This window comes from Danio rerio, chromosome 22 (genome assembly GCF_052040795.2).
Source record: "Danio rerio strain M-AB ecotype USA chromosome 22, GRCz13ab, whole genome shotgun sequence".
NCBI classification, from domain to species: Eukaryota; Metazoa; Chordata; class Actinopteri; order Cypriniformes; family Danionidae; genus Danio; species Danio rerio.
The window spans coordinates 32,941,142-32,969,135 of record NC_141042.1 but is presented as its reverse complement, the minus strand read 5'-3'; the positions used below and the strand labels follow the sequence as shown (position 1 = coordinate 32,969,135).

The 27,994-nt window shown below is 39.9% G+C and overlaps 1 protein-coding gene across 37 annotated transcripts in view; it reads right to left on the bottom strand.

Annotated features, from left to right (window-relative positions):
- add3a (adducin 3 (gamma) a) overlaps positions 1 to 27,994 on the bottom strand; it is a 213,164-nt gene that overhangs the window by 111,063 nt on the left and 74,107 nt on the right. For 10 of the 37 annotated variants that reach the window (XM_087302854.1, XM_087302835.1, XM_087302869.1 and 7 more), the window contains one exon: positions 10,988 to 11,148. The exons of the other annotated variants lie outside the window; for them this stretch is intronic. The gene's annotated coding sequence lies outside the window, so the exon portion shown is untranslated. The remainder of the gene's footprint in view (positions 1 to 10,987; positions 11,149 to 27,994) is intronic. 37 annotated transcript variants of the gene reach the window in all.

The following is a 27,994-nucleotide window of genomic DNA, read 5'->3' as shown; positions in this document are numbered from 1 at the left end:
TAAGACAACAAACTCTGTATCGCATCGGATGTCATTCCCTCGCTGTAAATGCTAGCGCTCCCGTTTTTTTCTGCAACCTCGTTGCACGCACATCGCGAATGTTTACAAACCTGTAATTCCGCTATACATTTTATTGTATTTTTACTATGTAAAACTAAAGATAATAGAATCAATTTTAATTATTGGATACATATCAGTTATCCGCAAATAATTATTTTATCCTATAACCAAAAACAGAAGAATTGCATGAAGTAAATCTCTAAACAAACTTAAGAGCGTTGTGTATCCATGAGGAAACAGTCATTAACTCCTACATCACCGCAGTCCTCCAAATGAGCTCAAAGTGAAACCAGACGCACATGCACATACATCCTCATGGGTCAATCCATCTTCCTGACAAATCAGCCACCCTAAATCAAGAATATTCTGGCCTGATGACACCAAAATAAGTTCAGCCTGTCCATAAACAAACCCGTTCTGTTCAAAAAAACTTGTGTATTTCTTTGATTGTTACAAGCATCACTGCTGAAGAATGCCGTAAGTCCCGGCCCGTGATCCCTGACCAAGCCCAAATCCATTTGGTTCAGTTTATCATGGAGCCCAGGTCCACATTACTCAATCGCTCTCACAAACACCATTAGTCTACACGCTCTGGGGGCTACAGAACGCCAAGATACACACATACACACACATCCATATGTCGTATGCACACCTGGAAGTACAGAGGGGGATGGAGGTTTCCTGTTTTTAACTTAAAAGTGAAGTAGGAGTGCTCAGATGGCTGATGGATAGCAGATTCTGAATGAAGGGGATGTTATATAACAGTAGTCTGTCGATGCATCATGCATGATTTTGACCATCAGTCACATGACATGACACCTCAGGTTAGGATCTATACGGATTATCTGATCAGAGATGTTTTATATATAAATTTTTTAGTTATGTCACGGTTATGAATCATAATGTTATGCTAACTGGTGGTGGCAGATGGTATCAGTGTAAGTGTTATTCATTCTGCTTCTAGAAAGCATCTGATTGGAAGAAAAATGGGTGAGTGCTGGATGAGTCATCAATATTTTTGTTCCACTTAGCCAGAACGCAAAACGTAATGTATTTGTAAATGTTTGGGGTCAGCAGGATTTAATGTGCTCTAGAGTATTGTGTCAGCCCCCGGATTAGTCACAATGCAAACAAACATGGACTAAAAGTTTGAAAACTTTACAAAAACTTTAAATATAAACACAGATGCCACAAGACCAAATGATAACTACTGCGCCAGGACTTAGCAATACCTACAGCCAAACAAAAGCTTGGAAGAACTTCAGATCCAAACCAAGGTTGCGAATTACAGGGGGGTTTGGGGGGATTGACCTCCCCTAATTAACACTTGATTCCCCCTGAATTACTTCAAAACAACATATATGTGGGGTCAGCTCTTTAATACTGAGAAATAATTTGCTCTGCTTGGTATTTAAAAAAATAATATTAATAACTAAAATTAATATAAAAAAATCGAATTATTAATATAAATATTCATTTGACCACCTATAACCGTTCATACCACTGTGAATGCATGATAACGCCAATCAGTCTGTGAGAAAAAATTCATTTAACATTCTGGAATTAGCAGATCTAGAGCACCGATAGACAAAGGGCCTACTCACACTATGCCATCCGTACCGTGCCCAGGCCCGTTTCCCGGATTGTTTGAGAAGTATGTGCGCGGTGAATCGGGCTCAAGAACAGTTCACTTGGCCGGCCCTGGCCCAGTTGGAAAGGTGGGCCTGAGCGCGGTTCACTTGGGCTTTGGCGCGGTACGTTTGTAGTGTGAGTGCAAAGCGCGAAAAAGCCCGAAACTGAAAGCGAGACGTGACTTTTAAGGGACTGTTTCATATGGATTTATTAATCATTCTTACTGTTCAGTAAACGCAAACTGCCGTAGCTTATTAAATACGCAAACCCCTCACTGCATGACAGCTGCGCGCCTTCAGCAGACCTCCTCATTCCTGCAGCATGAGAGCTTTATGATTGTTTATGAGCGCCAAATGTGGCGGATCTGTTCGGCGAAATATCTGACTGTGTGTCACCGCATCCCTAACGACTGTTTGGCAAAATATTTGACTGCATGTCACTCCATTTCAAACCGACTAAATTGATATAACTAGAGAAATCTCCATTGTGCTGCTGAGTGACAGCGCTTCTCACTGAACAGCGCAGCAGCGATGACGTAAGCGTGCCCAGGCCCGTTTGTGTTGTGAGTGCGGGCCGTCAGGGGAGACGGGAGGGGGGACAAGCGTGCTTTGGCCTGGTTCGAGGCAACTGTACCTAGTGTGACTATGGCCAAAGTAACTGTTCACGAGACTTTTTTTTAAAATAGCTGTTTGTTTCTACATACAGCTTAAAAGTAAAGCCAAATTAAATGCTTAATTTGACTTGCAGTAACCTCAGAAGTACTCAATCGGAAACTGTAGGTCAGAATACACAAAATATCCCAGAAAAAACTAAAAAAGTATTAATAAATTAGATGTAATTTTATTAAATACATACATTTGATTCGCTGAAGGATGTTTTACAAAAACGAACATAACCGAAAAAGATGACCCCTCCGAACATCAATGTATAATTTGCACCCTGAACACGAGTAAACCATACTTTTTTCTACACGGTTTTGCTGTTTTTCCACACAAAAATTAAGTGTCAGGTGGATGAAACCGAAAAAGTTTCTAAAAGTTTCTAAAAACTCCAGCCAAACTCTGCATCCCAAGTGTTTGTGTGGACACTACAACCAGAGTTTTCTCCTCATGACATCAGCTTGTGTGCTGTTTTCTTCAGTCAGATTGGCCAACATGGTTGGGTTTACGTCAACTGTGGAAGAGGCAAAAATTCAGAACATTCGCGGCAAACATATAACTTTTCGTGTCATTCAGCTGTATGATGATTATCCACCTCTGTTCTAATGTTTGCATTGATTTACATGACATTTACTCATGCAGAAACTTAATTCCCAGTTTGGTGTGAACTGGGCATAAAAGTGTCATTAGAACAGCCATAAATGAGGTTGGTGTCAACATCTCGCTACGTTCGAGTGTGCATGCACATGAGCTCGGGCAACCTCAAAAAAATGCTGCTTTTGTTCGCTTCAGACGTTTAGAAACAAAACTTCTGAGATGGTTGTTGTTTCGTTTCATTGGTGATTCCAAATATATAATGTAATCGTAAACTTGGCAAACAGTTTTGAAGAATTTGAAGTTTCCCCATTCAGACAGAAAGCCCGAGTATACTGCCCAAGAGGCATTGCAAAGATGGCCGCTGAGTGAAAAGGCTTGCCTTAAAGGGACTTTGATTCAGTGTACGAATTGAAGGAGTGTTCATTTCCATGTCAAACAGCTGAATGGAATTATTCTGAAATTCAAAATGTATTCAAGAAATCAGTGTCATTTAGATTTTTTCTTGCACCATGCACCACATTCTGTCTTAATATTACACTCTTTGTCAAAAAGTGCTTGAAGCTGTCATTCTGGCTTGTAAGGTGGCTCTGCTCTGCATTGTCAAAACACCTTTTAAAATACAAAATATTTATCCCTATTCAAACTATTTATGATGGACAAAGCTTTCAGAGGCTGTGTGTGAATTTGATTGACACAACCTTTAATTTTTGACATGCCAAAATTTTTGATTCAGGGTGCAATATCAGAGTGCAAGACCCAAATACTAAACTGTCTTGCCAGATAAGTCTTAATTTTGAGCTGAGACTCAAATTGTTGTGTTTTCACAACTCAAACAAAGGTCTCATATGTTGTGGACACAATAAATCCTCAGACACTCCAATATATTACATGTAGACTTATTTATAACACTACCGTGACTCCATTAGAACATGTGAGTACTTGTGTGACTCATAAAACAACCTAAAGCTAATACTACATACCATCAAATATCTTGAAGCAAAAACAATATTTATGGCACCTAAAGTGCTGTTGAAAATATCACCAAATATCAAAGGACTAAACTGAACTTATGATTTACAGCCCTTGGTGCCAGTGTGGATTTCAGGCCCCAGTTTACAGAACAAACGTAATAATATTTAGTAATTTACTGCAAGCGTTGAAACCACAGGCAACTGGATATCATCTGGCATTTGGTGGAATGTAAAATGAATTCTCTTAAAGTTATAGCTTTTAAATCACTTAGGAAAATCGTCAGAAATTTTAGAAATGGGGAAAGTGGCTCTGACTACGCTTTATTGATCTTAGTAGCTATGGAAGTTCTAGGCCGTGTGGATGGAGCTTGTGAAGGTGAGTGATGGCATCTTTTCACAGTGTAAACGGGAAGGAATGATTTACAGTTAGCCCGAGGAGAAACACTGAAGCTGGCTCTTCCGCTTTCCCAATTCCTGACACTGGCATATAGTGCAAAAAAAGTACGATAATTACACACCTTGACAACGGTTTACAGTTCACACGCATCCCATGCTTTCCTTTTTTTCAGCGCAAAGACAGCACAAACGTTACATTAAATATCACAAACAAGTACATATTTTGTTCTGTCCAAATAATCAAGTATCTCAATGTTCAATTTCAACACCAACTGGACCTGAAAATACTTTATGAACACTTAATCTTACATTATATATAAAAAAATGGTCCTTTTGCTCTTTTAAATGATGTTTATCTGATGTTAAAGCTACTTTCAGCCACTTTGGTTCTGAATTCCAGACATAAAACGTACTAGCCACTTGTTTAGATATCACAGAAATGGGTGTCCTAGAAAAGTACATCCTTGCCCTGGAATCTGTAAAACAGCTCAAAATGTTCTTGTGTCTCAACTGATTGTATGAGTTTGGGGCGAGACATCCCACTGCAGCTCTACAAAAGTATGAACTGATTCTCTTTAGAGACTTAAAAACATACAGCATGACTAAAGCATTCTAGGTTTCCAAATCAAATGACTCATATGAACTGATTCTCCTTAGTGACTTAAAAACATACAGCATAACTAAAGCATTATAGGTTCCCTAATCAAATGACTCATATGAACTGATTCTCTTTAGTGACTAAAAAATATACAGCATGACTAAAGCGTTCTAGGTTTCCAAATCAAATGACTCCTATGAACTGATTCTATTTAGTGACTAAAAAACATACAGCATGACTATAGCATTATAGGTTCCCAAATCAAATGATTCCTATGAACTGATTCTCTTTAGTCACTCAACAACAAACAGCAAAATCAAATCGGTTGGAATTCCCAAATCAAATGATTCCTATCAACTGATTCTCTTCAGTTACTCAAAACATACAACACAACCAAAGTTGTTTGGATGCCCAAAACAATTGATTCCTATAAACTGATTTTCTTCAGTATCTCAAAACATGTAGCATAACCAAAGCTGTCCAGGTTCCCAAATCAAATGATTCCTATTAACCGATTCTCTTTATTATCTCAAAGAACTTAAGACCATGACCAAAGCAGTCAAAATTTCCAAATAAATGATTTCTATGAACTGACCAAGGCCATCTGGAATCCTAATAACGAATTATTTCTATGAACTTATTCTCTTTAGTGACTCAAAAACTTAAAGCATGACCAAAGCCATCCAGCTTCCCAAATCAAATGATTCCTATGAACTGATTCTCTTTAACGACTCAAAAACTAAAGCTTGAACAAAGCAATCTGAATTCCTAATAAGGAATGACTCCTATGAACTGATTCTCTTTGCTGTTTTAAAACATACAGCATGACCAAAGCAGTCAAGATTACCAAACCGAATCATTCCTAAGAATTGAATATCTTTAACGACTCAAAAACAAAGCTTGACCAAAGCTGTCTGGAATCATAATAATGAATGATTCCCATGAACTGATTCTTTTCAGTGACTCAAAAATATACAGCATGACCAAAGCAGTCCAGGTTCCCAAATCAAATTATTCAAATGTACTGAATCTCTTTAGTAACTCATAAACATACAGTATGACCAATGCAGTCTGTATCCCTAATAACAAATTATTCCTGTGAACTGATTTTCTTTATTGACTCCAAAACTTACAGCATGACCAAATCAGTTCAGGTTCACAAATTAAATGATTCTTATCAACTGATTCCCTTTAATGAATCTGGATCCCCCAAAACAAATGATTCCTATGAACTGACTCTCTTTAGTGATTCTAGAATCCCCAAAACAAATGATTCCTATGAACTGCTTCTCTTCAGCGCCTCACAACTAAAGCTTAACCAAAGCAGATTCCTAACAACATATGATTCCTGAGACTTGATTATCTTCAGCGACTCAAAAACATACAGTATAACCAAAGCTGTCTGGACTCCCAAAAAACAAATTATTCCTATGAACCGATTCTCTTTGATGACCCCAAAACATTCAGCATGACTAGAATAGTTTAAATTTCTGAAATAAATGGGTCTTAACAAGCAGTTCGTTTTGGTAACTAAAAGACCAACCACTGTAGTCTAATATCCCAAAACCACTGTCATGAAATGGTTCATTTTACAGTCTCATAAATATCCAGATTCCCAAAACGTCTAAAGTAATTCAAAAGCTTCACAAATGTCTTTCATTATGAAGTAAAAGAGGTATTTAAATAAAAAGTTTCCAAATGTATGAGAATCAACTTAAAATTACACAGAATTTGTGTTCCCCTCTATTCGCAAACACATACAGGGCACAAGGTTTATGCAGTGGGCAAAAGCAATCATGTGGACTGGTGTGGTTTTCACGGCATTTCATCTATGAACGGGTAGCATTCATCTGGAAACGCGGAGCATAATGGGCCAAAGGGCCTGTGAGCAACCTGCTTTTATGCCCACTTAAGATCACGTCAGTAAACAGAAACATACGAAAGACAAACAAGCCTGCTGACTGCTGTGCTCAAAACCTCGCATGCTGCCCTTCAGGCAACGAGTGTGAGAAGTGAGATGACACGGCAAGGCCTCGTTTCTAGCATCAGTTTACATCAAACACACTTTTGCACCTTTACTAACAAACACACACACAGAGAGTCAGCCCTCAGGCAAAGCGTCTCTCTTTGCTATTAAACTGAAGCACATTGTCGGCACCCTAACCTCTGACCTGCATAAGGATATATCCATCAAGGTCTGTCCAAGTGGACGTCTCAGGAAAGCACTGCACTGCTGAGGCAAGTCCATCTGACTTTAATTTAGAGTTGGATTTGGGCCCAGGGTTGCTGCCTTGTCCACTAATGAGTTATTTATTCTCTCGACTGCAAGATGACAGGGATGCAAATTGTGTTTGAACTCACATGATAATTTACAAACAACTTAACAGTCAAGAACCAGAATCCCTCATGCACACTCAATTTGAACAGATAAATCTCAAAGGTTTGTATGAAAAATATTGAACTGGTTGTCCAATCGTGCCCCTGGATGGCCACAGTCCTGTAGAGTTTAGCTCCAACAAACATGCCAAGAACTTTCTAGTGCAGGAGTAGAGAGTTTCAGTCCCGGTGATCCACAATCCTGCAGGGTTTTGATCCACCCTGCCTGTAGCTTTCTAGTAACCTTCATGTCTTTAAAATCGGTGTGAAATCAAAATTTACAATGTTTATTTTGTTAGCGCACATGTTAACATTAAGGTCAGGGGTGTCCAACTCTTCTTGGAGGGCTGTTATCTTGCACAGTTAAGCTCCAACCCTGGTCCAATACACTAAAACCACGGTCACACTGGACTTTTCTCCCCATAGACTTCCATTCCGAAAACACAAGCCTGTGCGAGTTCGCTGCGTTGGAAAGTTCAAGCTTGGTGAACTCTGACCTGTGAAATCACATCACCTAATTGCGTAAGACCAATCGAAGATCAGTGCATGACCTCTCTGAACAGAAATTTAAAATATGGGCCAATCGCTCACCTCTTAAAATATCTAATCATCTTGTTTAATCCCGCCCCTTTTCACAACACCATGCAACAGAATTCCAATGCTCAAACTCTAGTGTGACCTAGACCTATACCTATGATCAGGTGTGTTTATTTATGGCTGGAACTAAACTGTGCAGAGCGGCGGCCCTCCAAAAACTGTGTTTGACACCTGTGCTTTAAGGTGCTTTCACACTTGGTTTAATTGTCTGGACCGTACCCAAGTTCGATTGTCCACCCTTGCCACCTTTTCGGTTGGTTTGTGTTCACACTCTTTTTTTTCCGTCTGAATCCCGGTACGCTTGCGTCATTGAGTTGCTGTTGTGTGTACGGCTGTTGCTAGGTGACGGACAAGAAAGCAAAGTGCCAAAATGAAAAGACGTCCACACTCCGCACATCGCAGTCATTCTGCTTTTACTGAATCTTTTGGTTTTGGACATACAGAAAGCGACTCGCATCTATCTGCCGCAAAAATAATATAAACGTTCAGAACATGACACAATGTCTGCAGAAGCAGTTTTTGGAAGAGAGAAGTAGAAATTATCACTGTGCTTGCCCTGGCTCAGTCCAGCTTGTCACCAAGATACAGTACTTGATACACAGCCACACATACAAACAAATAAACGTTATGGAAACGATGGGTTGTTGTACTGCTGGCGGTTCACTTCCGTTATTTGGTATAATTGCATTCATACCAGAAGTGAACTGGACCAGAGTTTGCGTGAACCAAAGCCCAGACCACCTCTTTTAGGCGGACTCGGACATAGTTTGTGGGTGCGCACCCAAGTTTAGAAGACATCTTTACACTGGCTAAACGAACTGTACCCTTAGATGATGCACCCTAAGGTGAACAATTAATCATTGCAAATTATTCCACTGAACAATAATGCTTGTTTTGGTAATTTTCAATCAAAGTCTGACCATTTCTTTTGTGCTTATAGTAGCGGGTCCTTAACTGTTGACGTCAGATTGGCTGATTCAGCTACAATATTTTTAACCACTGTCCTCTTACTGTTAGTTGGCTATTGGGGGGGGGGGGGGGGGGAAGAAAAATTAAAGATCAGCCCCCTAATCAACATTCCATTTCAGATAGAAGTACATCACCTTTTTCTTTCTTTGCTTGAGGGTAAAAGTAAGTTATAAAAAACTGAGTTATGATATACCTGTTTTTGGAATGCAGTAGGTGAAGATGTAAATGTTTCATGCTGACAAAACTTTGCCAAGATGATTTTCATTTGTCCACCATTTCTTTTCCTACTTGGCAAAATTTTCTCAGTTTAAAGGCCCGTGCAAACCGAGACGTTTTTTGCTCGTGTTTTCTGTCGACGTTTAACGCCTCGTAACTAAATAAAGGGCGTCAATGTGATTGTGCACACCAACGCGCAAAACGCCAGGCGCAAAAGCGTCATTTTAAAAAAAACGCCTCATGCTCGTTTTTTTGTTTTGACGCGCGGCTTCAAAACCTTCTCCACCAATCAGATCGGCACTTTTGCTCACGTGCACGAAGCTGCTAAAGTTACTGTAAACAGCACTTGGAGGCGCTCAAGCGCAAAACTGTCAATGTGAGCGCATTGAAAAAGATGCCCAGAGGCGATATGAACGTGGAGCTGCTTATTGCTCTGTGAACACTAATCATTTCTTCATCGCTAAAGCTGGAGCTGCTGCTTGAACCATCTATGCTTGTTCGAGTCACCAGTAACTTTATAAACAAACGTGCGAACTTCCTCTCCTCCTCTTCTTCTGTGTTATACCCGGGTGTCAGAAGCTTATAGTTGTGCAGCACCATCTAACGTCAAAAGAGTGATTTAGCATACTCTTCAGCTTGACGCCAGTGAAAAGTGCTTGGGTTTGAACACTGAAAAACGTCTCGTAAAAAGCTGACAATAAACGCAAACTAAAAACGTCCCGGTGTGTAGGAGCCTTAAGGCAGAAATCACATAAGTGCAACAAGATTAGCTAGACTAACAAAATGTAAAAATAATAAAGTTTTCAAAAGTAATACAACATGTTTCCAAGTGAATGCGAATTCCCTTAGGGGAATGCAAATTTTTCAGAGAGGCTGTAAATATATATTTTCTTAAAACACAAAAGTTTTATGACCCAATGCAAAAACGTTGAAATTCAATTGATTCCTCTTATTTGTCCTTTAGATTTGGAATAACATCAGGGTGAGTGAATGACAGAACTTAGAATATTTTGGTATTGCGGAAAGCAGAGGTCACCAACTTAGCTCCTGGAGATCCACCAGATCGTCGGGTAGATTTGAGTTGATCAAACAAACCTGTCTGTAATTATCAAGCGCTGCTTTAAGTTCTTATTAATTCATATAGTTGTATTTGATCAGGGTTGGAGCTGAACTCTGCAGGAAGGTACAGTATATCTCCAGAAACAGGATTGAGGACCTCTGGCGTAATGTCTCTCGTTAATTTATTCATTAATTTTCCTTCGGCTTAGTTCATTTATTCATCTGGGGTCCACACAGCGGAATAAACCAACTTAGCCAGCATATGTTTTACACAGCAGACGCCCTTCCAGCTGCAACCCAATACTGGGAAACACCCATACACAATCATTCACATACATACACACTTCGACAATTTAGTTTTTTTTATTTAATTTAGTAGTAGAGCATTTCTTTGAACTATGGGGTAAACTAGAGCACCCAGAGGAAACCCACATGAATTCAAGGAGAACATGCAAACTCCACACACAAATGCGAACTGGTCCAGCTGGGACTCAAACCAGCAACCTTCTTGCTGTAAGGCAACAGTGCTAACCACTGAGCCACTGTGTCCAGTGCTGCTTCAAGTCCAAATTAATTCATTCAGTTGTATTTGATCGTGGTTGGAGCAGAACTCTGCAGAAAGGCAGATCTCCAGAAACAGAGTAGAGAACCTCTGGCCTAAAGTTTCTCTTTAATTCCTCACACAAATATGCATGCAAAAGTGCAGACTTATCAGGGTAGTGGTATTGGCAAGGCATCTCTGCATTGCAGCTATGGTCCAAATTAAACAGAGAAAAATGCACCTCAAAAATGCAGAGGAGATAATGGCACACTAACCTCGGCAGAGAACAAAAATTGCAAGGGAGAGAAAAATTCACCTGCTTGAGTTCCAGAACTTCCTGTTCTCAGACTTGGGTTTCTTCTCACACTTCTTCACACAAATTTTTAGCGTTCCTGCATGAGCTCTCCGGTCTCCACAAGAGAAGATAGCAAACTACTTATCTCACATGATTAGGAGTGGCTGATAGAGAGTCAGAAACTAAAGAGAGAAAACACACACACACACACACACACACACACATAAGGGAGGGGTCTCTGATTAAAATTCTCTTGGCACATTGTAGAAGGACGTCGCAGCAATAAAGCTCTGCCGGCTGGCTTTTGTTCAAGTTTAAGGCTGAAGTCTTTTTATTCAGTAAGATTCTGCCTCTTTCTGGTCTTCTGGCAGACTTTCTGGAACTGAAGGGAGGTGCGGGAAGGCGAAATGAAAAACTAGCAGGGCAAGAAAAAAGCAAGCCCCCTCCTCTCTTCCGCCCCCTTTTCGCTCTTGTCTTCTCACTTTTCTACAGATGTGGTATTCATTGGTCTCTGAAGGGTTACCCTGTCCGAACAATGCCCACCGTCAGACCGCAACAAAACCGAAGCAGCTTTCAAAAGGTCTTACAAGCTTGCACGGCCTTCAAAGACTGAAAGAGATTGCTTTGTAGATCCACAATCAGAGATAAACCTGAGATTGTCTACCACAAATCTGAAATAAACATGTAAAATCAAACATCTAATATAGCATAATGTCAGTAAAAAAAACATCTTTAGGATCTGCCAATAGACAATATAGTACCGATAGGTTGTGACTACATGGTTTCAAAATAATTTTCTAAATTAACTAATTGTTTTTGCATAAATGTGCTTTTTATGTAAGAGTAAATATTTTGTGAAATAAGTGTTAGTTACAGCTCCTTTTTGGTTTAATCTTCAGTAAATCATGACTGGTGTTGAGGGAAAACTACGGTGGAAGAGTGAGAGCTGTGGTTAACCCCAACATCCTACATTTGCATTCTCCATAAATTCACCTCCAATAAAACCAAACTCAACACTTCCCTCTCACGGGGTTCGCATGTTAAAGCCTCACGTGTGAGAGCTGAGACGAGAAGCGCCTTAAACTTTACGACTCCAGTGTCAGCAGTGATCATAAAGAAGCTCTTGACAGTTAGTGCTAGTCTAGTTTCTGCAACATTTCTTCAAGAATTTTCCAAAGGTTTTGGAACAAAAAGTGGGACTAGTATCATCTTTAATGGGTTTTTAGTATTGTCGAATGATTGTCCCAGAGTCAATTTGTTAACTAAAGAGGCACAAAGAGACACAGTTAGAGTGACACATAATTACCATGTGAATAACTCTGCCGCCTATAGAGCCTTTATTTTCTATTCTGCTGAGTAAGTCGTTGGTAAAGGTCTGTCTTGTTTGTTGCAAAAGCTCTTGATGGAGTCTGTAAGTCCAAGGAAAGTGCTTTAAAAGTAAACAAGATTTTTAAAAATGGCATAGATAATCTCAAATGGGACTGCCGGATACACACAAACGTCTACATTGAGCTCTTTCCTACCCCGACCTGCGGTTCCTGATGTCTTTTTAATTGCTGAGTGAACTGCTGAGCTCTGCTGACCAAAGGAGACATTGAAGAACAACAGTTATGGGAGGATAAAGTATGACTGTGTACTGTTTACCACAAAAAACCCCAAATGAAATCCCTCAGCAGAGCCTCTGAGTGCGAGTCTCTCGGGGGACGTTAAAAATCAATATGCAACCAATTATTCATGAAGGAGGGAAAGACTCTTGCAGTCCAAAAGCTGACAAGAAGCTGGAAACTGCAAGCCACATTCTGCGAATATATAGTAGAGAGTTACACAACAGAAATTCTGCGATTTCACAGGAGTAAAGAGCCACTGAAGGAAAGTTCCTGGACTTTGTAAAGCAACTAAGCAAATGTGATGTTTGGCCCCCTCGTGCACAACAAACTAAATAAACGAAAACCCCCCTCCACCACCACCTGCTTGTACTAACTTGATGCCTACAGATATTTGCATAGTCTTTTTAACTAGGGCAGAGAATAGAATCTAATTGTGTGACCCTAGAGTCCCTTGGGGAGTCAAGGCTTGTCTGTGCACCAGACCATCTCTGACATATGAAGGTGGAATCTTGATTTAGAGCAGAAACAGAATGCACATGTGGTGGCCCCTGCTATATATTTGGATTAGTATACCACAGACATATGCGGCAGGGGAGGATATTTTGATTTTGGACAGAGAGGAGAATATAAATGAATGGCCCCAACTGCAGTTGAGGGCAAAAGTCATATCTTCGCACCAAAAAATCTCAGACATGTGGAGTGGGGTTCTTTTGATTTAGGACAGAGTACAGGATCTAAACGTAAGGCCCTAGAGCCTCTTGATGACTCCTCCTGTATATTTGTGCCCGAATATCACAAACATGGACAGGAAGACTCATTTGATTTAGGTAGGAGGGTAGAATCAGGGCGTACTCACACTATATACAGTTTCCTTGAACCGGGCCAAAGCACGCTTGTCCCCCCTCCTGTCTTCCCCGACGGCCCGCACTCACATGACATTCAGGCACACTTACATTACACTACATTTTACATTTAAGGCTGATTTATACTTCTGCGTCAAACGCCGGCATATGCTACGGCGCTGACGCATAGCCCTTCGTCGTGGACGACGGCGTTGCTGACGTGCACCTTTCAAAAAATGTAACTACACGTCGCAACGACGCATAGCGCAAGCTCTGTGATTGGTCGGCTTGGTAGCGCTGACGAGTCTGGGCGGGACAGAGAGCCGCGTGAATGGTGCGAGCCTGATAGAGCGATTGTTTACAAGTGTGGAGTCCCGTGAAGGAGCTCCGGATGGAAAGTTTTGTTTTGTGTTTATCTCATAGTCAAAGTTGTTGCACGTCTGCCGGTTCCTGCCTCAAAATGAGCGAGTTTGAGCCACTTGTACATCCCCGAAGTGTTCAAGAAAAGCAAAACAGCAGTGAAGAAACTCGACACAGAGGAACATTTACACCTTACTGCCAACTAGCGTTTCGGAAGTGTTAATGAAGACCAACAGAGACAGCGCGCAGAAGTATAAATGCACAGCTACACGCATTGCATGCACCGTGGGTTATGCCGGTCACTTAACGCAGAAGTATAAACCAGGCTTTAGTCATTTAGCAGACATCATCAATGCTGCGCTGTTCAGTAAGCGCTGTCGCTCAGCACAGTGCAGATTTCTTTAATTATATCATTTTAGGGGTTTGGGATGCAGTGACACCAGTCAAATTTTTCGCCGAACAGATCAGCCACTTTTGACGCTCATAAACAATCACAAAGTCCTCGTGCTGTAGGAATTAGGAGATTTGTTGAAGGTGCGCAGCTGTCGTGCAGTGAGGGGTTTGCGTCTTTCATAAACTACGACAGTTTGTGTTCACTGAACAACAAGAATGATTAATAAATCCATATGAAACGGCCCTCTCAGGCTCAAATTAAGTTTTAAAAACGAAAAATCTGATATTTGGGGAAAATGATCAAATGGGGTAGTACAATAGAATCCTGACTTTTTTTTTTGAGAGACCTTCACATGCAAGGCGTTCTGGGATGTTGCAGATTTGCAACATTGGCCCAGTGTGGTAATTAGACACTGACGACTGAATATGATATGAACAATAACTTTTTATAAACAACTTTTCAAACAATGTAACAAATTGCTTTTCTGTGGCAGAACAACAACAAAAACAATATGGGATCCAAATTCAATCTCAAATGCTCATTGAGTAGGTCATGTTTCCAAGTCACTTTTCCATTTGGTACTTCAAGAAAGTCTTTTGTGTCATCTGGTGACCATGAGGGGAAACTGTTTGTTGCTAATGGACAACCAAGTCCTGCAGTGGTACTTCTGAGTAAAAAAAAAAAAAACTCATACAATATGTATCTGGATTAATAAGGTAGTTAATTTTCAACTGTTTCAAATCTGCAACGCCTGCCTTGAGAGGGTTAAAAGTCCTGTCTTGCTTTCAGTTTCGGGCTTAGGCGCATTTTGCACTCACAGAATTCAAATATGGAGTCCCATAGACTATTAGAAACTAGGGTAATGTGGCCACACCAAAATGCCACAAACATATACAGGAGGGCTCTTCTGACTTGGGGCAGGGTCAGAATACAGAAGGGTTTGGAGGCTGATAAATAATAATAATAACTCCTTACAATTATATAGCGCTTTTCTAGACACTCAAAGCGCTTTACACATTGGGGGAATCTCCTCATCCACCTGGATGATGCAATGGCAGCCATATCGCACCAGAACACACACCACACAGCTGATTAGTGGAGAGGTGATGAAGCCATCTATGATATATGAGGATTTTTAACGACCACAGAGTGTCAGGACCACGGTTTAATGTCTCATCTGAATGAAGGCACTCACTTAGAAGTATATAGCCCTCTTCGTTATACTGGGGCTTTAGGACTCACCCAGACCACAGATTGAGAGCCCTCTGCTGGTCTCACTAACACCACTTCCGGCAGCAACCTAGCTTTCCCATGTGGTCTCCCATCCAGGTACTGACCAGTGCAGCCCTGCTTAGCTTCAGTGGGCGACCATGTGAGAGTTGCAGAGAGCTAGCTGCCGGCTAGCACTCTTGAGGGTACATAAGATATATTTGTACTGCAATATTTGATTGCAATTATGATTTGGCACAGAATACAGAATTTTAAAGTATTGTCCCAGTGACCTTTAGGCCCCAAAGCCATAAATTAGCTCCAAAACACTACACACAGAACGGCTCGTATGATTTGGGGCAGAAATCAAAATAAAGATGTGGACCCTTAAATTTTATTGGGTTGAAATGCCCCTAATCCATTTTTGCACCAAAATGCCACGGATATATACAGGGGGATTCTTGATTTGGGGCAGAGTACAAAATGTAAATGTAAACTAACCTTGGGGCCCATAGTCACAACTTTACATCAGAATATCTAAGACATACAGAGGTTGACTCTTCTGATTTGGAATGAGGTATTAAATCTAAATGTGGGACCAAATACCTTAAATGAACTAAAGTCATCAGTATAGCACAATTTGAAGTGAGCCCTCATAGTTTAGGTACAGATTCCAAATGTAGAGCCTCAGAGGTCCTTGACAGCCACTACCATACATTTGTATAGGAATATCACTGACATAAACTGGATGGGTGATCAGACTACAGATTCTGAATGTTAAGCCTCAGAGGTAGTTGGGAGCCCCTAATGTAGCTTTGTACCAGAATATAGCAGACATCTGGAGATAGACTCTGGATTTGGGACACAGTACAGAATAGACATAGTTAGAGGGAGCCTAACTGACCTTGGGCTCCAAAGTCATGCCTTTGCACCACTAAAATGTCACACACATGACGTGGGTTCTTTTGATTTGGGAAAGATTGCTGAATGTAAATATGAGGCACCAGCAGCCCTTGGGTTGCCATATCTTTGGTATGATAATGAGTAAATATGCTCACATCTTGGCACCAAAACGTTACGTCCATATGACAATCGCAATGCTCAAAACAGCAGCAGTAGAAATGGTATCCCAATCACTTTATTAAATTATATTTAAACATGAAATCAGCTGGATAGGGTGTCACAGTGGTGCAGTAGGTAGAACGATCGCCTCAAAGCAAGAAAGTCGCTGGTTCAAGCCCTGGCTGGGTCAGTTGATGTTTCTGTGTGGAGTTGAATTGAATAAGCTAAATTGGCTGTAGTGTACGTGTGTGAAAGAGTGTGTATGGGTGTTTCCCAGTGTTTGGTTGCGGCTGGAAGGGCATCCACTGTGGAAAACATATGCTGGATAAGTTGGTGGTTCATTCTGCTGTGGCGACCCCAGGTGATTAAAGGGACTAAGCCGAAAAGAAAATGAATGACTGAATCAGCTAAATACCTAAATGTATGATACTGCTACCGTGGCTGATTTAAAGTATTTATTTTAAAACATTTTCAAGGTTTTTCAATTGTTTCCGACAAAAATAAACAGCAGTTAAGTGTACAAACAATATGGCCGCCATATGAACTAACTTTCTTAAAAGGAACTGGAAGCTAGACCATAGCTAAATTTTCAGCCTGGGAAAAAAAATACACATTCAAAAAACGTGTCCTTAAAACATAACAGTCCCTCAACTCCTTTACGTGTGAAGTCTGACACGTTTTCATAAAGGTCAACATCCAGATGTGTGTATGAAAAATTAGCCAGGAATAAGCAGTTTGAAGAATTTAAATAACGCTGTAGGGGGAAGTAAAATCTGTTTACTTGAGTAACGGCCAGACTAAAAACTCGTCCATGGGGACAAATAATAAACGAAAAACATTCACACGTTACACAATGCAGCGAAGGTAAATTTCGCAGCTTGCTAATGTTGCATGTCTACTGAAATGTCCAAAAAGTCCGCTGCCAAATAACTGAATATAAAGTGTCCAGTGTGTTGACTCTCGGAGTTAATTTAATGACTTCGCTTCAAAATTTACAGCCAATTTGTGTGGTAATGCTACATCTTGTCCTCTTTCCAAGTGCCTTTATTAGTTATAAAGTACAGTACTTTCTGACATATTTGACTGGCCAACTTGTTAATAAACTGTGAATGCTACATGAAAAGCAATCAGACACCAAGCACGCATGACCTACACTGTACACTTCAGTATTAATGGGTAGAAATCACAGACTGGCTGTCATCCAACCGCACACTTTACAGTCGTGCCTACAGAAAAATGGGACTTTAGTTATATAACATTGAACTTAATCAGTGTATAATTAATCCTACCAAACAGTTCACTGCATGTTAAAGTATTATATCAATGATAAGGAGCTTGCAAAATAGTCTGCAGAGCTGTGCACCGTTCAACTGCACTGACATTGATTAAACATTAAGAATTTGCAGCTGTACTTCACCACACAGACATGCTTTATATCTCCAGCGAAATTAGTATTAAATATGTTCCGGATTCAAGCTACATTAAATACTAGCTACGTTTTACAGGCTTATATGTATGATTATTATTCTGCCTATGCTTAATTTCCCTAGAAACGGTTATGAGACCTCTATTATTGGCAAGGGTTTTTGAAACCAAATCATATTTACAAGGCTTTTCCTGTTATTGAGCCAGATTTAGGGTTGATGTTAGATAAACAGTATTTTTGTAGGGGCCAATAAGTCTAAAATTCTGAAAGTGATGAAAAGGGCTGAACCCCCTTGATGGCCATTTACGTTTCCAATGCCAAGACACGGCCGAGACAGAAAGTCTTTACTTTTGTTTGAGATCTGAGGTGATTAATGTGGCTCTTTGTGATTTGTGAAGGCTGTTGCAAAATGCTCAAAGCGCATATTTTCATTAACGCTGCATTATTACATCTTTTGTGCTCAGAGGAATGGAATTCATAATAAGAAACTGAAAAACAGCCATTAAATACAATTATTACACGCTACTTTGGGATACTTTAGTCTGATTGGTCAACCATGACATTTCAAAGAATGTTATTCCCAGATAACAACCGATTAAACTAATAACACAGGCTCAACTGGGGCCTATATCCAGATATGTACTGTATGAATCCAGCCATTTTTGACTCTCTAAGCATTAAAGGGCCATGAAACCCCCCACTTTGGGTTAAAGTCTACTTCAGAATTTTTTCAAAAGATGCCTGATTAATGGGCGTGGAGCTCCGCAAGGATCGGGCAGGAGTGGGCGTGGCCAGCAGGGGAGAAGGGGAGCATTGTTAACAGTTAGCTCACAAACTGAGACACAAACCGTGAGGAGACGCATGAGTTTATAGTTCACAAAGTTAAAATGCAAAAAAAATAAACAGTAATTTAATGCCTTGCAACATTTGTTATTCGTAATTTCATATACACATAACCACAATTTATATCATTATAAAGATAAGTGTGTTCATGTAAACACTATAAATGAGGATTCTCCCTCGATCCCCGGGTCTAAATTATAGATCTTGAATGCAGACTCGGTGCAGCAGGTCTACTGACCTGTCTATTTTAACCATTAGCCCTGCTGGTAATAGAGGATTTAGGCAAACACAGCAGCACGGCGATGTGTCTGAATGTGAACGAACTCCTGATAAAAGTCAACGTCCGCCATTCTTCAATTCTCGCACTGCTCTCCCGACAAAAATGCTTGCAGCACACACACAGCTTTGCTGTATGATCGGCCCTGACAAGATCACGGGGAAAAAACATGCAACAAACCCCGTGGATCATGGAAACAAACACATACGAGCCTTCATGAACATCTACTGCGTGCCGTTGGTCTGTGTCTCACAGCTTGCTTGAAACTGGCAGAAAAGCACGTGCTCTCATGAATAATTAAGCAGCCGACTCTTCTCATAGGATAAGAAAACTCCGCTATGAATAATAATGAGAAACCGACGCGTCATCATTGCACTTGCAGTACTGCGCAACGTCGCCGATTTTGATCCCGCCCCAAAAATCATTTTAAACCCGGAAGCTGAAATTAGCTGACAAAAGCTCAAAATTATCCAGTTTTTCCCACAATTAAAGCTGACAGGTGCTAACATTGTCTTAACTGATGCTCAACACACACAAATCTGTTAATATAAAAAAAAGTTCTGCAGGGTGTCCTGAACCTTTAAAGGGCTCCTATTTTACACCTTTTTCAAGATTTAAGGCGAGTCTTTTGTGTCTCCAGAATGTGTCTGTAAAGTTTCAGCCCAAAATATTGATCAGATAATTTATTATACCTTTCTGAATCTGGGAAATTTAAGCTGTTAGGACATTGCTGTTTTTGTTGCCTGTGTCGTTAATACAAATAAGCTGATTCTCCCCACCCACCATTCCCACATGCATGTAAGAGCCATAGAGACCGCTCTGATGGGTGTAGCTTTCACCTGCTGCATCTCATGTAGATAAACATCACAGTGACAGACAAGAATGAAGCAGATCTCCCTTACTACAGTAAGAACTTTCCCAATGGTTATTTGATGTATTGGTTGTGGAGTTAATTCAAGCCTTTCTGCAACGATGAGTCACACACAATGTTGTTATAATCCTGATTACTTTGCACACATCCTGTCTTGTGGATATGAATATACGCACTACTATAGAGACATGTTAATATGCGGCTGTCAATCAATTTGGTAGGTGGGGAAAGCTGAACTCTTACGTCACGTTGCGGTCAGCCTCAGAATTGCAGGGATTTGGATCCTATTTTAACACCATGAAATAAAAAAAAAAGAAACTTATTGTGTTTCTATTAGTCTAATATGACTGTGGGCACACTATACCTACACACAACTCTGTCCAAACAGCTTACAAATGTTGATTTTCATCAACGGTGCCCTTTAAGTTTAATTGAAGAAGTTCAGAAAGAAGCTCAGATCAACGTTTTGTGACTAATTTACTGTGGCAGATCATATAATGATTAAAATAATCTACAACTAGCAGTTTTTTCAGATAATAAAGGCCTTCATTATTATAAAACGGTGCTCCAATTCACATTGAGCTGCTACTTACACTATAAAAAAAATATCAGTAAACTAAGAGTCTTTCATATCTCGTAATTAATGTTTTTTTGTCCCTATTTATTTAAGCTATTAATATTTTTAATGTGAATATATTGTTTGGATTGGTGTTGTAAATTACAGTACAAACACCAAGTAATGATACTTTTATATGTTTAATTTTTAAGGGGTTTTATTATGATATAGGACAGTAAAGATTGGGAGCAGAGAGAAGGGAAGCATCGGCAAAGAACTCGAGCTGGAAATCGGTTTGTTGTGAGCAGTTCTGTGTTATATATGTCGGTGCACAGTTCCACTAGGTCATAGGTCTCAAACTTAGTTCCAGGAGGGCCACAGCTCTGCACAGTTTTGATCCAACCATGATCAAACACAGCTGATCTATTTGTGTCTAGTCTTGAACACCTTGATTGTTTGGATCAGCTGTGTTTGATTAGGATTGGAGCAAAACTGTGCAGAGCTATGGCAACTCCAGCAATTGAGTTTGAGACCTATAGGCTATTGGCAAAGACAGTGATAATCATTTTTCTGTCCTTTTTTACAGATTTAATTCAATTATTTCATATAAAACATGGACCCATTGCACACTTCTGTGTTTGAGAAGCCGAAGTTATCATGCTGGGTAAACACAGCAATGGCTATTGCTAAAGTGTATGCATTTTCGCACTACCTCAAAGATTGCCTACTTTTAAGTTTAGAGATTTCGACCAATGTCGACCATATTATTGTTGTTGGTTAAATCCTCTAGCATAAGAACTGTTAATATATTCAACACATTAGACACTAAAACATAAAACCCCCAAAAAGTTAGCTCACAGATATCCGTTGCAATAATAATACATTTTAATCGCCTTACATTCCTATTTGTGCTGATAGCCCTTAAAGAAGAACTTGTAGCCTTTCTCAAACTATGTTTTAAAGGTCGATGAATTCATTTGTACAAGTCAGTCAAGATTTCCGAACTTAAAAGTAGGCAAATTTTCAAGGTAGTGCAAAAACAGCCATCGCTGTGTTATCAACTATGAGGAATTACACTTCACAAATGTGGAGAAAAGAGTCCATATTGGTTCAAATTCAAACTTCTATAATGTCAAAAAATGTCACTGTTAAAGTGCGCAGTTGAATTTTTTACCTCAATAGTCAACAGAGCAGAGATGGATGTCCCATTATGCAATTTATAAAAAAAGTAATAATATTAATAATAATAATAATAATAATAATAACAATAATAATAATAATTATAATAATAATAATAATAATAATATGAATTGCGTAACATCTAGTTTTTATGAGGCGAGTTGTCAGCCCAACACTCAACCCCCAACCTAGAGGACCAGGACATATGGGCATACACTACTGACAATTTAGCTTACCCAATTTACCTACCGCACATGTAATTTACCACAGTTTAGATCATCTGAGGTCTTGGCAGGTTCAGAGCAGGTTGCTTTGACCCTTCTCTGGCAGGCCTAAAAAAATTTAGAGAGAGAGAGAGAGAGAGAGAGAGAGAGAGAAAGAGAGAGAGAAAGCAAGAAGCAATAAAACAGTCCTCGGAGTGTCTCTTGTTCTGGCTGCGCAGCCAGGAAAGCCATACGCATCGCTGCACACTACTTTGACCCAGCACAATGTGTCTGTTGATGGGGGCACACAACGAATCAGATCAGGCATAGTGTGAGACGGGCCTAAATGTAACTGAGAATACACGAAAAACAATACAGTAGCTCATTTCAGATGCTAAAGGCAAAAGTTCATCTGCGCTGTAGTGCGAGAGATACTATGCGTGACCTAGGTATGAAGGTTGATTAAGACTAGATTTGACACTGGTTTGAAAAATAGTGGCCAAAGTTTGAGGTAGTTGGAATTTATAGAATTTAAATGTCAGTTTTAAGGTAGAATTTTGCAGATGTTAAAGGGCAGATAGACTCATGGATAGGTAGACAGAAATATAAGTTGGGTTTCAATCCTAGCATAAAGTGAATATTTTAAAAGTTTGCAAAAAATTATTAATAATAGTTATAAAAATGTGAATTGGATGCGTTAAACAAAGCAAGCGTAATGGAGACAGCTGATTGGTCATGTGGGTGCTATGTTTAAGATTATTCAACAAACAAACGCGTTTCCATCTTTCATTACTTACATTTACCTTGTTTCTCTGTCCAAAATCACCTTAAGCGTTAGAACATTTTTGAGGAATATTTTTATTAAAAATTTTGTTTCTATTACTTATTTCTCAAGCGATACTTGTGAAACCCAGCTATAGATGGTCAGACAGACACAATGAAAGATGTTTTATTATATTGCTAGCACTACTTTTATGTTAAACACATTGCAAGTATATTGTTAGCATATCAGAAAAAGTTGCTAATCCGATTTAACATGATAAAATAGCATGTAGTAGCTTTAATTATGAAGTTTGAAGGCTTTAATTTTAAAATAGTTTTGTAAGGCATAATTTTAAAGGCTTTGTGGCCAGAAAGACCAGCAGATGAAGTAGAAACAGGCAAGATATGAAGTAGATTATTAGCAGATTAGCAGATTGCTAACATCATTTAGGTTATGTTTTTTGTTTTAATTGCTAGCATCTTTAAGAAAGCTGACAGGATGCTAGCATGATTTAAGTAAGCTATAAAGTACATTCAGGTGTCAGACAGGTTTGAACATGAAGTTAAGCACTGTTGTGTATGACTGAAGGACTTTATTCTTTGTAAACAAAAAAACTGAATGTACTTTATCCTACTTATTATATGGCTACTGTTCACAAAACATCAAATTTGACACAAAACGCTGTTCTCAGCAAAAAAAAATTATTCACTAATTTTTAATTAAACTAAAATGTGGCAGAAACAAAAATGGCTGAATGGAGCATACACTAACCTACCTTTTCAGTCACAAAATGGCGACAAACAATCAAAACAGTAGCGTGAAAGACAAACATGAATGTAAATGTATGTGAACATTTTCACTGATGCTGAAGATCATTTTAAGCCATCAGATGATTAGCTTTAGCGGTTGTTATCAGGAAATAACATACCTTGATATTCTGCAGCTGACCAATCAGAATCAAGTATTCCAGAGAGCCATGCATTAACATGTTTTAACAAATTGTTGGCATTTTACTGAGGGGCTAACAATATTTGAAATATTGCTAACATGTTTTAGCATAATATAAGGTGCGTTAACATTATCCAACAAATGGTTACGTTAATCTGGGGGAAAAAAGAAAGAAAAATAATTACGTTTAATATTACATTAATATTTTCACAAAAAATAAAATCGCTTTACAAGGTACCAACTACAAATGACACCATAACTGGCCACAAAATTTCAAAATGGCCAGACATATTTGTGTCAACTTGTTTCAAAAGGTCATTTAACGTTCTGACGTCAAGTCCACCAATTAACATTCTCATTATCGATCACTGCTATCGCTCCGAGTAACCAGACAAACACAATCTCTGCGTTTTTACCGCAAATCACTTCCAGTAAGTGCGCAACCACCTTTGGTTTACTGCCACGAGGGCTCTTTGAAGTTGGCTTCAGTAAACACAGACATAGACGCAAACATGCATGCAATTACATGCAGCAGAGCGCCGCTACACTACAGCTCCATAAGCCATGGTTAACTCTGCTGCTGCATGAGAAAAAACACCCAACTGGATAATCACGCACACACACAATAACGCAGAGCGTCTGTGTTTTAACTGTGTTTTCGGCATTCTGCAGCAGTGAAGTCACTCGACAGACTGCACTGAGTGGGAGTGAGGCCTTTTATGCAGCCAGTGTCTTATTACATTACAAGACCACAGAGCACGGAAATCAACAGCTTTACCATCTCATCTGTTCATGTAAGATGAAGGCACTGTTCCATTTATTGGATTGCTCTGTTGTCTATATAAGAACAAGTGACATTTATTACTTTGTTTTGCATTGCTTTTGCATTATTTACTAATGATCTATTAAAAATGCAACTGCAAAATAAAAGCATTTCCATTAACCAAAGTCATTCCTGCTGAATTTGTGGAGTGTGTACAGTTGAACGTGTTGATCTGTTGATCTATCTATCGACCAATCAGAAGGATAAACATTCTGAGCCATGTATGATGTGTCATGTATGACAGAGTCATCAGAGATTCTAGTTTACAGTGAACAGGGTCATACATTCAATCTCTGAATCATTCATTTTCTTGTCGGCTTAGTGACTTAATTAATCCGGGGTCGCCACAGCGGAATGAACCGCCAACTTCCAGCACATTTTTACTCAGCGGATGCCCTTCCAGCTGCAACCCATCTCTGGGAAACACACACATTCACACACACACTCATACACTATGGACAATTTAGCCTACCCAATTCACCTGTACCGCATGTCTTTGGACTGTGGGGGAAACCGGAGCACCCACACAAACACACTCAAACGCAGGGAGAACATGCAAACTCCACACAGAAACGCCAACTGGGGCGAGGATTGAACCAGCAACCCAGCGACCTTCTTGCTTTGAGGCGACAGCACTACCTACTGTGCCACTGCGTCGCCCTACAGGGTCATAATTCACTTTTGATTTACAACTCTTATGAGTGAGAGAGAAAGTCCGAAACTCCATACTTCCCTACTATATAGTATGTGAAAATAGTACGTCAGCCGAGTCAGCGCAATCTCACAGCATTTCATAACTTTTTGATTTAGTGACCAGTTCGTATGACTTCGTACAATCTAACTCATACAATTTAGTACGATTTGCTCATCACCCAATGACGGTTGGGTTTAGGGGTGGGGTTGGGTGCCACACCTCCTTTTTAAAATCTTACATTTTCATATGGCTCAACTCCTTCGAATTTATACGAATTAGCCACTAAACTGACAAGATGTATACTTATGTTTCCTCATGAGATCAGACTGGCCGAGTAGCATGTCCAAATTTCTACACTGTAAAACCCAAAATGTTTCCATTATCGCTACCGAGAGTTAAAGAAAAAGGCATTATCCATCTTGAATATGTTCCTGGAAGTAGCTTTCAGCCGTCTCCGGGTGTCGAAGATATGCTTACTATTGTGAGTGATGCGCAGACAAGCTGGGTAGATCATGTCTGTCACCGACTCGCTCCCAGCGATTCCCCTCGCTGGCCAGCAGAGGTCATCATTACCGGACTTTTGACATTATATCATCCCACTGACTGATTGCCCCACACACCTGCAGCACATCTCCTAATAACCCTGCTCACACATATAAGCAGCACACACACTCACCTCAGTGCGAAGTCTTGTTCTGCCACAGCAAACACTACTGAGCGTTACTCTTCCTTGCCTGCTTTCCCGTTGCTTACCTGGACTGTATATCGACCTTGTCTTGCCTGCCGCCTGCCCTGAACCCTAGCCTGAATACCGACTTTGATCCTTGCCGCCAGCCTCTGACCCATGCCTGCTTACTCACCCTGTGTTCGCCTGCTGCCAGCCCTTCGACTTGATACTACTGTGTTTGATGTGAGTTTGCACACGAATACCATCTGTGTGCTTATTGTTATTAAACTGTTTAATAAATATACTGCAAATGGATCCCTCTGTGTCAGACCCTTCGTTACAATGTTAAATCATATTCCTTTCTTGTACAGTATTGACATAACTTTGCTGAAAGCAGCAAGTTTCTTTGCGACTCCAACACTAAAGTCCTCGTACATCTTAATGTAGTGCCCTTGAGAGGAGATATTTTTGTGTTCTTTGCAGTATATTACCTTGACAGGGCTTGGGTGCCAAACTCATCATTTATCATTGACAATCAGGCAGGGTTGACAGGATGTCTTTCATGGTGTTAAAGAAAAAGTCTGTCATAAATTCCCTTGCATTTGTAACATCAATCCCCTCTGGAAAGCAGACCACTTGTAGATTCTGTTGCTTCCATCGAGAAACCAAATCGTCGAACAACAGACCCTAACTCGGCATTAATCCGACTCCACTGTTAATTCGGCTTTTAACCAAGTAACTTTGTTCCCCATCTCGGTAAACCTGCTGCTGTGATCTGTAAGTACCGTCTCCATCTCCAAAATAAAGGTGGTATTAAAAGTCAAAGTATCGCGAATGCCATCCAAAGATGTTTGTAAAGGGGATAAGGAAGAGTTCAGTAACGCATTAAATTCCTCTGTTAAACTTTGTCTTGACTTCTCCAGCTCTGACACAAGCACCTCTGCCGTTAAACAAACAGGTGCTGCCACCATATTGGATGCCTCAAAGTCTTGGCCTGGGGCTTCAAGGTCTGTTGCACTGCCAGGTTCAAACCTATAAAGTAATCAAAAAAAATGTTTGACCCACATCCTTTCTTCTGGCCTACTGCCATCCCATTTACTGTCTTTAAGACATTCACAACCAACACAGAACAAAACAAAACATAAACATATTAAAAAGCCCATATTATACATGAAATAGGGTCATATCTTGGTTGTAAGGGTCTCTAAAAACAGTTTATTATGCATGCAAGGTCAAAAAACACTTTCATGGTCTTATAATCTGCATTTATTTTTACCTAATTATCACACACACACTACTCCTCCTCCACGAAGCTCTGTAAACAAAGCAGCACGCGTCGCGTTTTAAACGTGGCTTTGCACCCGATATGAGAATAAAGCGAGTTAACCTCATACAGTACACTCGGTTACAAGTAACAAATCACAACTTAATACATTTGCAAGCTACAGTAAACGAGGCAACAACTTTAATCCCACGTACTTACACTTGAGAAATGGAGGAAGAAACCCATCCTGACATGTCCAGCAGTAAGTTACTCTTTACTGATCCTTCCTTTAACAAACGCCGATGAAGTATTCTTTGTAGCATGTAGTTTCCAGAAGTTTCCAGTAGTTTCCAACTGCTTGGTTATAATGCTGAGGTTTTATCTTTGGGTAGAGACTCAATAATATCCATCTGCAGTGTGACTTCAATCGACCGGCATGTTTGTGTGTGTGTGTGTGTGTGTGTGTTTGTGTGTGTGTGTGTGTGTCTGGGTTTCTATGTCAGAGGGCGGGGCTGCAGGTTTCAAATCTCCCGGGTTTGCGCGTGCACGTGAATAACTTGGTTTCGTTCATACGTCATGGCGAAACACCTAATGACTGGGTATCAAGGCGACTCGTTTGAAGCACTACGAGTCGACTCTTTTATAGATGAATCAACCGTTTTAAACACTGTACTCTTACAGATTTAAGCCTTAGCTGGATACTTCACTTCACTTAGAGCTGTGTTACACACTACATGGAGGGGAATTTTCAAAAACCCATAATATGGGCTCTTTAACATATTTAAATTAAATAAAAGTACACTTATAAAAAAGGATGCAACATGGATAGTGATGGAAAAAAAATTGAAATTAAGAAACCTGCATGTCAAGCATGTTATCGTGCATGTTAAACAGTAACTCAGCTTGTACAGAATTTGCATCCAATATGTATTAAAACACATGTCTTAACTCTCAAACTCTGACATCATATAACGGAGGCGGGGAGTGATAACAGTGGTCTGAGGGGTTTTTGTAAGCATTTCCAGTTAAAAAAAGAAATG